Consider the following 9,525-nt stretch of genomic DNA (forward strand, 5'->3'; position numbering starts at 1 on the left):
GAGACCCTACACAGCTTGGCTACAGCAACTGGCTTGGAAGGTCCAAAACCTCATTGCTAGGCCCAGCTGCAAATTTCCTTACTTTTCAAAGATAAAACCCAGCGGGTCTGCATTGGCCAACTCCCTCAGCACTCTCAAGTGCATCATATCTGGCCTCAGGGACTCGTACATGTCCAGCTTTTCTAAATAGTCCCTAACCTGTTCTTTCACCGCTGATGGCTGCTCACCTACTCCACAAACTGTGCTGCCTGGTGCAGTAGTGTGGGAGCTGACCTTGCTTGTGAAGACCAGGGAAAAAAAGGCATTGAGTACTTCAGCCTTTTCTGCATCATCTGTCACTAGGTTTCTTCCCCCATTCAGTAATGGGCTCACACTTTCCCTGATCTTCCTCTTGTTGCTGACATACCTGTAGACACCATTCTTATTATGCTTCATGTCCCTTGCTAGTTGCAACTCACTTGCACTTTGGCCTTCCTGATTTCATCCCTGCATGCCTGAGCAATGCTCTTGTACTCCTCCCTACATGTTTCTCCAAGTTCCTGCTTCTTGTAAGCTTCCTTTTTGTGTTCTAGCTCACTGAAGAATTCCCTGCCAAGCCAAGCTCATGCAAATTACATTTCCTTTTATACTGGTACTTCCCTGCCATCTGCCCCTTTTCTCCACACTTAAACTGGATGGTGTGAGAGCAGTGAGCAGTGAGAGCAGAGAACAATAGAGCCAGTAGGTCAAGGGAAGTAATTATTCCCCTCTATTCAGCACTGGTGAGGCCACATCTGCAATACTGTGTCATTTTGGGGCCCCCACTACAGAAAGGATTTGGACAAATTGGAGAGGGGGCAACAATAATGGTGAGGGGGTTGGGGGACATGACTTATGAGAAAAGACTCAGGGAACTGGGCTTATTTACTCTAGAGAAGAGGAGACAGAGAGGAGACAACAGTAGTCTTCAACTATGAAGTGGGGTGGTGGTGCTCAAAAGGCTCAGAGCTGGGAGCCAGGCTACTGTCTTGGCCCTGATCTCCCCTGAAGGAGATGTGAAAAGGAGTGACACTGGGGTGACGAGGGAAGATCCCTCCAGCACTAAGAGCTGTCTCCTGAGAACAACACGGTGACCAGGGACTGACCCGTGCCACAGACTCCGCTCAGCAGTGCAGAGTGCAGGGCTCCGTCTGTTCCCCGGCTGCTTGGGTGGCCTGGGATCTCCAGGCTGGGCTTTGGACTGTGGCTTGCGTGCTGGAAAGCCCAGTGTATAAGACTTCCTCAGGTCAGGCTCCTTATATACTCTTGCTGGGAGCTGCGGGAGCTATTTTTAGGGTTAGGGTGCTAAGGGAGTTGGCCAATGCAGAGCCGCTGGCCATTATCTTTGAAAAGTCATGGTGATTGGGAGAGGTACTGGATGATTGGAAAAAGGGCAAATATAGTGCTCATCTTTAAGAAAGGGAAAAAGGAGGATCCAGGGAATTACAGAGAACGGTCAGCTTCACCTCATTCCCTGGAAAAGTCATGAATCAGGTTTTCAAGGAATCTATTTTTAAGTACTTGGAGAAGGAGGTGATTAGAAACAGTTAGCATGGATTCACCAAAGGCAAGTCATGCCTGACCAACCTGATTGCCTTCTATGATGAGATGACTGGATCTGTGGATGCAGGGAGAGCAGTGGACAATGATACAGGTTGACTTTAGCAAGGATTTTGTTTTGGTTTCCCACAAAATTCTCACAAGCGAGCTAAGGAATTACAAGTTGGATGAATGGGCTGTAAGGTGAATAGAAAACTGGCTAGATCATCAGGATCAGAGGGCAGTAATCAATGACTTAATATCCAGTTGGCAGCCAATATCAAGAGGAGTGTCCCAGGGGTTGGTCCTGGGGCTGGTATTATTCAATTTCTTCAAAAATGATCTGGAATATGGGATGGAGTGCACCCTCAGCAAGTCTGCAGATGACACCAAGATGAGGGTAGTAGAGATATGCCGGAGGGTAGGGATACGATTCAGAGAGACCTAGACAAATTGGACGATTGAACCAAAAGAAATCTCATGAGTTTCTCAATATAAAGAAATCTCAATAAGGACAAGTGCAAAGTCCTGCACTTAGGATCAAAGAATCCCGTGCATTGGTACAGGATGGAGACCGACTGGCTGGGCAGCAGGTCTGCAGGAAAGGACCTGGGAGTTACAGTGGACAATAAGCTAAATATGAGCCAACAGTATACCCGTGTTGCAAAAAAGGCTAATGGCATGCTGGGCTGCATTATTAGGAGCGTTGCCAGCAGATCAAGGGAAGTAATTATTCCTCTCCATTCGGCACTGGTGAAGCCACATCTGGAGTACTGTGTCCAGTTTTGCCGCCTCCCCCACTTACAGAAAGGATGAAGACAAATTGGAGAAAGTCCAGTGGAGGGAAAAAATGGTTAGGGCTCTGGGGCACATGACTTCTGAGGAGAGGCTGAGGAAACTGGGCTTATTTAGTCTGGAAAAAAGAAGACTGAGGGGGATTTAATAGCCTTCAACTACCTGAAGGGTGGTTCCAAAGAGGAGGAAGCGAGACTGTTCTCAGTGGTGGCAGATAAATCAAGGAGCAATGGTTTCAAGTTGCAGCAAGGGAAGTTTCAGTTAGATAGTAGGAAAAACGTTTTCATGAGGAGGATAGTAAAGCACTGGAATAGGTCAGAGGTTCCCAACCACCGGGCTGCAGCCCAGTACTGGGCCGCAGTTACATGCGGGGTTAAAGCTGGGTGGCAGGGCAGCCCCGGGAGGGAGGCAGCCAGCTCCATCCTTCTTGTCCCACTCCTGCTGCCATGGCCGTGCCCAGAAAGGTGCTGCCTGCACAGCAAATACTGGGGCCCACACCAGGCCGGGCAGGACACCCCAGCCCCACCCGCAGCTAGGAGCAGGGGGATGCAGGTGGAAAAATGCCCAGAGTGGAGAGTGGGGAGGCGGCTCTGCTGCTTGCTCTTGTGGAAAGCAGTGGAGCCCCTTCTTGCTGGGCAGCCCCAGCTGGGTCCTCCCAGGCCACCACCTGTGTAGCACCCTCCCCTGCAGGGTCCCCCGGTGCCTGTGGCTGTGGTGCCCTAACCTGATCTGATCCTCACAACCCCCCCCACCCCTCCCCCAGACATAAAAATTAAATGTAAATATGTTTGTCAGTCCGCAGTATAAAAGAGGTTGGGAACCACTGGAACAGGTTACCCAGAGAGACTGCAGAGTTTCCACCTTGGAGGTTTTAAAGATCTGACTAGACAAAGCCTTGGCTTGGATGATATATTTGGGGATGGTCCTGCTTTGAGCACAGGTTTGATTAGATGACCTCCTGAGGTCTCTTCCAACCCTAATTTTCTATGCTTCTATGAGAAGGAGGGGCAGATATTTTGAATATACTCCAAATCCTTTGTGAATAGAGCAAGTCTTCTAAGGCAGCACAAGAAAAGGAACTAAGGAGCACGGCAGAGGAAGAGGAGCCAGAGGTGTTAAAAGGAACCCTCAAGGGGAAGGGAGAGGGAGATGGAGTTAAGTTTAACATCGGGTGGAATAACTGGGGGAGGAGATGGACACACAGGAGATATTGGGGAAGCAGAAAACAGAGAGGGAAGTGAAACCAGGAAAGAGGAAGAGGTGAAAGAAGTCAGAGACTCAGAGGAGAAGGAGGAGGAGGGTGGAAGAAGAAAGAGTGAAATGGGCAGGAAAGAGGAAATAAAAAAATGAAAAAGAGAGAAGCCAAAGATTAGCGGAGACAAGCAGGGAAGGGGGATCCAGGGAGGAGCTGCATAGCTCTCCTCTTTCAGAGATGTAATTGTTTTCCACCCCTGAATGGATGACAGAGATATCAGAGAGGCAGAGCACTAAAGCAGCAGAGAGGTTTTTAGATAAACAAGGAATCAAACATTTTGAGGAGGCAATGGAAACGTGCTTAAGGGAGAGGGAGGATAGCTCAAACACCAATAGCAATGCAGATGTATAAGTAGGGTGACCATATGTCCCAGATTGGCCGGGACATACATTCCCAAATTTTATAGGCTGTCTCAGTGTCCCACCATTGGAGAACATTTTTAAAGAAGCCCAACTTGGTGGAAGCCTGGGAGCTGCAGGGGTGGGGTGCACCGTGCTGTCCCACCCAGCCCTGCTCCTGGGAGCTGCAGACAGGAGTGTGTGTGCATACTTGTGTCCCCTAGCTCCACCCCTCTCCCCCCTGTCCCAAATTTCCCTAAAACAATTATGGTCAGCCTATGTATAAGGGATGTTTTTCTACATTTCAGTGATGGTTTTAGCGGTGGCATCACTGAGCGTGAGATTTGTTTTTAGTCAGAAGTGATAGGACCAGGTGGAGCCCTTCCTGGCCCAAATGAACACAGATGCCTTGTGCTCGCAAGGCAGTGATCTGACAGGTAATCTGAACCATAGCAGTTTTGAGAGGAATTGTAGGTGGGGCCCATGTAGTGGTTGGGTACTCACAGGACTAGGGGTGGCAGGGGTGGTGATTTTAATTTTAAAAAATCCAAGTGAAAATGGTGACAGTGAAGGAAGTGATTAGTGACAGACTGTTCCACATGATGATGGAAGAATGGTATTATCCAGTAAATGTTTCAATTTTTTTGTTCTAATGGACCAACATGGCTGCAAACATTTTATAAATAGACCAATTCACTTTAAAGCTTTATTTTTCTGGCCTTTATCATTGCAAAATCATGAATTATCTCCCCAAAATCAATTTCTCTTGTAAGTTCACACTCAATAGACAAAATAGTACAGTGGCTTAACCGTTCTTGTCCCATACTAGAACACCTGCAGTTTTTGATGAATGCTAGTTTGCTGAAACTTCTTTCAGCTTCTGCTACAGTCAGTGGCCGTGTGCAAAAGATCTGTATGGCTATGCACACTTCACTGAAAATTAGTTGCAGTTGTTTTGTGTGAATCTCATTGAATAAGATAAGTGGGGGTAGTTCATACTTTTTTCCAAAAGTAGATTAAAACATTTTTTTCAGATGCAACATTTCACAAGGAAAATTCTCAGAAAAATCTATCGGATACCTGTGACATAGACATTAGAACTATGTCCAGTTCCTCAGACTCTAGTGGCGCATATTTTAGGACTGAATGGAATGTAAAACAAATGTTATTGGTTGCTTTGAATCTGCGCTCCAATCCATAGATAACGTTGTCCAAAGTTGCATCAAAAACATTCCTTCTGAATAAAGATGCTGGATCATTTTCAGAGATGGCAGAACATGATTCCTCAGCTGTGTCATCATGAAATCTTTTCTGCTTCTTGCCTCTCTTCTTTGGTAATTGTGGCAAAATTCCCGTGCCTTCCGCTACAAGACATGCTTCCTGTGGAATTTTGGGCCACTGATCTCTAAGTCATCTGAGATAGGCCATGCACCCCCTGGAAGCACCAGCCATTAAACTGGAAGTGCCACCAGGAGTGCACTTCTGGTTTCACCACTGGCTCAATGATGGGCCACGGGGGACCCCCCCCCCCGTCAGCAATCTGGTGGCCCCCCAGACTTGGGAGGTACCTGTCACCCATGCCTCTAAGTTGTTTTACCTCTTCAATAATATCAGCAATGAGAGCTGCCTCTGATTCAAGAGAGATTCCCCAGGCTTATAAAATCTTGTTTCTGTCATCAATACTTGAAAGAACCTTGTACCAGAAGCTAGCCAACAAAAGGCATGAAAATGAGCTGAAGTACCTTTTCAGCGCTTCCAGTTGTGATTGAGCTTCATGTGTCAAATTTAATTCAAGAGCACATTCCAGTGCTTCCAGAATACCTGGAAGATGCTCTGTGAGTGGATGGATAGCATCAGCACATGCACTACAGCGTGTGTCTGACAGAGTAGAGTGAGCAGTGTATCTTATCTGCTATAATCTTCCACTGCACCTCACCTGTGGAAAACTGGCTAGCACTGAAAAACACAAAAAGTTGCTGCACACAACCAAAAATGTTAATTTTTCAGTACATGCTGCTGCAGCATTAACTCCTACAAGATTTAGTGAATGGGAAGCACAAGGAGAATACACAGCAAGTTCATTTTGGACATAATGCAGGTCGGAACACCTTTTATTTTCTCTGACATATTAGAGCCATTATCAAAACCTTGACCTCTACAGTCAAGAGGAATATTATGATGCTTCAAGCTGGCAATTAGCATTCCAGTTATCTGTTCTCCATTTTTTAAATTAAAGTTGATAAACTCAAAAAACCTTTCTTTAATGTTAAATGTACCAGTATCTTTGTTGTGAACTACAGATCGGAATATCAACACGTGTTGTTCTTGGTGAGAGACACCAGGAGTAGCATCACATATGATAGAATAATAAAAGGTCATGGATGATGCTGACATAATGAGCTATTAATTCACGAGTTCCAAGAAAGTTGCCATTGTGTGGGTCACCTATCAGGTTATTATCTCCTTGGAATGCTAAACCGCTTGAAGCAAGACATAAGGTAACATCCAACAAGCTTTCCAATATTTCTTTCCATCTTGTTGCTTCTGTTAATATTTGTTTTTGAACCTCACTGTCCACCACTCCATGTCCCCCTGACAGTGACTGCTGTAATTCCTTCCACTGGAAGTAGCAAGTTTTATGTTCTATGCTCTTTTCATGTTCAGAAAGTTTATTATATAGCTTTTGCCATTTTTTTCACATTTGGTGAATACCCTTCACTTTTTGCCAGCATATTGTGTTGTTTTTGTCTCCCTTCAGAAAGTAGCCAGCATGGTAAACAATAGAGAGCTTGATTAGTAGGGCTCCAAACAAGCCAGTCTCTTGGTAGCTGTTCTTCATTGGAAGTCTTACATTTGAGAAGAAATCCAGGAAACTTATGCCATCAACATCTTCTGGATTTGATTTTGCTAGTTTCCACATTTCTTCAAATGTCAGGACACCAAATAGAACAATTTTTTAATGGACAGAATTTGTTATCAGTTTGGGCTACAAGCCTGGGTCTTTGAAGAAGCATGGATCAGATAGTGTCGTACTACTCTCTCCTGTTTTTGGCAGCCTTCTTCTAAACATAGTGGTGCTAATGGTGATATTACCTATCTTTTGAAAGCATTAGATTGGAGTCACATGATGCATCTGGCAGCTTTTCTTCATCATCAGTTGCCACAGACACAGTCTCTATATTAAAATCATTTCCATCTTGTTTTTGTTCATCTATTTCCCTAGTTAGTGTATTGCCTGAGCCAGACTGCAGAAAGGCCTTGTCTGTTTTGAAAAACTGGAGGAAGGCCATGCCTGTTTTGACAAACTGGAGGATTGATTGGTTCTTTAGCTTCTTTTAGTTCCCTTTGTTTTACCTCCTTATGTTTCTGGCTGCCTGATTTGTATTTATAGCCAGACATGGGGTGTGTGTGTGAGAGAGAGAGAGAGAAAGACATGTCCTTTCCTTCCAAGCACTAACCCTATCCCTGTTTCAGTTCTTCTCTGTGCAAATGTTTAGACCACCAGGCCTAACTCATTACTCACTTTTGGGCCTGTAAATCCTACCAGCAACACTGCAGCTTCCACTGTCCCTGGGATCCATGTCCCTGGTTATATGGTGCTTTGCCCTTCCCCTCTCCATCTATATGCACAAGGGACTCTGGGACTTGTGGTTCTTGAGAGAGTATGTCACATAGGGAAGCATAAACCCGTCTGTCTCTCAGACTACATGTCCTAGAATTAACTGCACAAGCACACTCTCTCTGTTGCACAGAAGGGCCCTGGGCTGGCCAGCAGCTCACTGCTCACAATGTCACTTGTTCGGCTTCTGACTGGCTCCAGCAAATCTCACAGTAGAGACCCCATATGGGTAGTACATAACTTTCCATATATATCCTCAAGCACGACCTACAATTTAGCCTTTGTTTTCCTCCTCATGGTAATAGGGTTGCAGCCTGGGCCAGGCCCCCCTGGATCTCTGGACCCTGGTAAAGTGTACCCTTTCCCCCACCATGCTTGGGCCCTGGTCATGACTAAATTTACTGCACAGTAAGTTAATGTGCAGTAAGCAATTTTTGGCAGGTGTCTACACGTGCACTTAGTGCCAAGTCCCTCCAGCCCTGCTGTGTACCCCTGTGGCCACTGGGGGGAGGTCCAGGATCCAGCTGTAACTGCCAGCACTTGGCAGCCATCTTTAGTAGCAAAAACCTGCTGCCAGCACTTGGGTGCCATCTTGGAAACAGCCCTGCCCTCTGATCCCTGGTCAGCCCCTTCCCTGCCCAGGAGTAGTGCGCCCAGCACAGGGGCAGCACACAGCAGCACCCTCCTTGCCCCCCCTGCCTCCCTGCACCATGGCTGCCCCTGCCTCTGCCAACGATGCCCAGTGCTGCACCACTCCAGCCCTGCCTCTGGCTGTGATGACACGTGCCCCACGCTTCTGCTGGCCATGGTGCTGGCCCTGCTAGCCCCAGAAGTGTCCCCTTCTTCCTGGCCCAGGCTGCAGGAAGGCCATGCGCCCACCAGCTGGGGCCAGGGAACCCGGTGCAGTAGGCCCTGGCTGACCCCATCCCCCTGCACTCCCCACTTCAGCCCACTTGCCTCCCACAGACCCCCCTACTCCCAGCCCACCACCAGCACCACTTTCAGGCTAGGGGACCAGGCCAGGGGCTCTTGTGGGCAGGAGATGCCAGAGGACCTCCTCCCAGGCCCAGGCAGGGGCCTGCTGCAGGGGGGTGGGCAGGACCCAGGGGCCCTGCAGGGCCATGGATGGAGGCTGGGCAGTGGGGGGGCATAGATGCAACTGCCAGGCCCAGGAAGGTGTCCAGGGTCTGCAGATCCATGTCCTCAACCTCCACTGCCCAGGTCTGGAGGACCACCTTTTGCAGGAGCAGCTCAATGTGCTCCCACTCCAGGGACTCCATCTGCACCCAGTGCTCCCACTGCACCCAGTCCCGCTCCTCCTCCCAGACAGTCTCCTGGGTGATATCCTCCACTTGCAAAACTTGCTCCCATGCCTCCTGCTTCTCTGCCACTGCCACCAGCTGCTGGAGCAGGATGGTCCTATCCAAGATGGCTCCAGTGCTGGGTGGCGGTAACCTGGAGCCTGCATCCCTGCTGAGGTTGCAGAGGCCTTTTATGAGAATTTGCAGATGTAAGATGCTCTAAAGCAGCAGTGCCTCAGATTGGGGTTGACCATGCCCAGGAACAATAGTAAGTCAGCCAAGCAGGCCTGGACCCAGGCGGCAGCCAGCTGAGCCCCCATCCCTGCTTACTCCACTGGGGCCAGTGGCCTGCTAGATGCTGGCTGCAGGCAGCCTGCCTCCTCTGCCCCCTTCCCAGGGCAGGACAGGCCAGGCTTCTGGCAGCACCTGCTGCCCCACAAGGCCAGTCCAACCATTAGGCGAACTAGGCGGCTCCCTAGGGTGCCAAAATTTGGGGGGCACCAAAATTATATGCAGAACAAAATAACAGGAACATCATTTTAAATAACATCCCTTGCCGGCTCTGGCTTCACCTTGGTCTAAGACCTTTAATTCAGTAAGGGGAGAAAGACCTCTGAAAAGATCTCAGAGGTGTCACAACCCAATTAAATTGTCCCCATG

This window comes from Alligator sinensis, unplaced genomic scaffold (assembly GCF_000455745.1).
Source record: "Alligator sinensis unplaced genomic scaffold, ASM45574v1 scaffold607_1, whole genome shotgun sequence".
In the NCBI taxonomy this organism is placed as follows: Eukaryota; Metazoa; Chordata; order Crocodylia; family Alligatoridae; genus Alligator; species Alligator sinensis.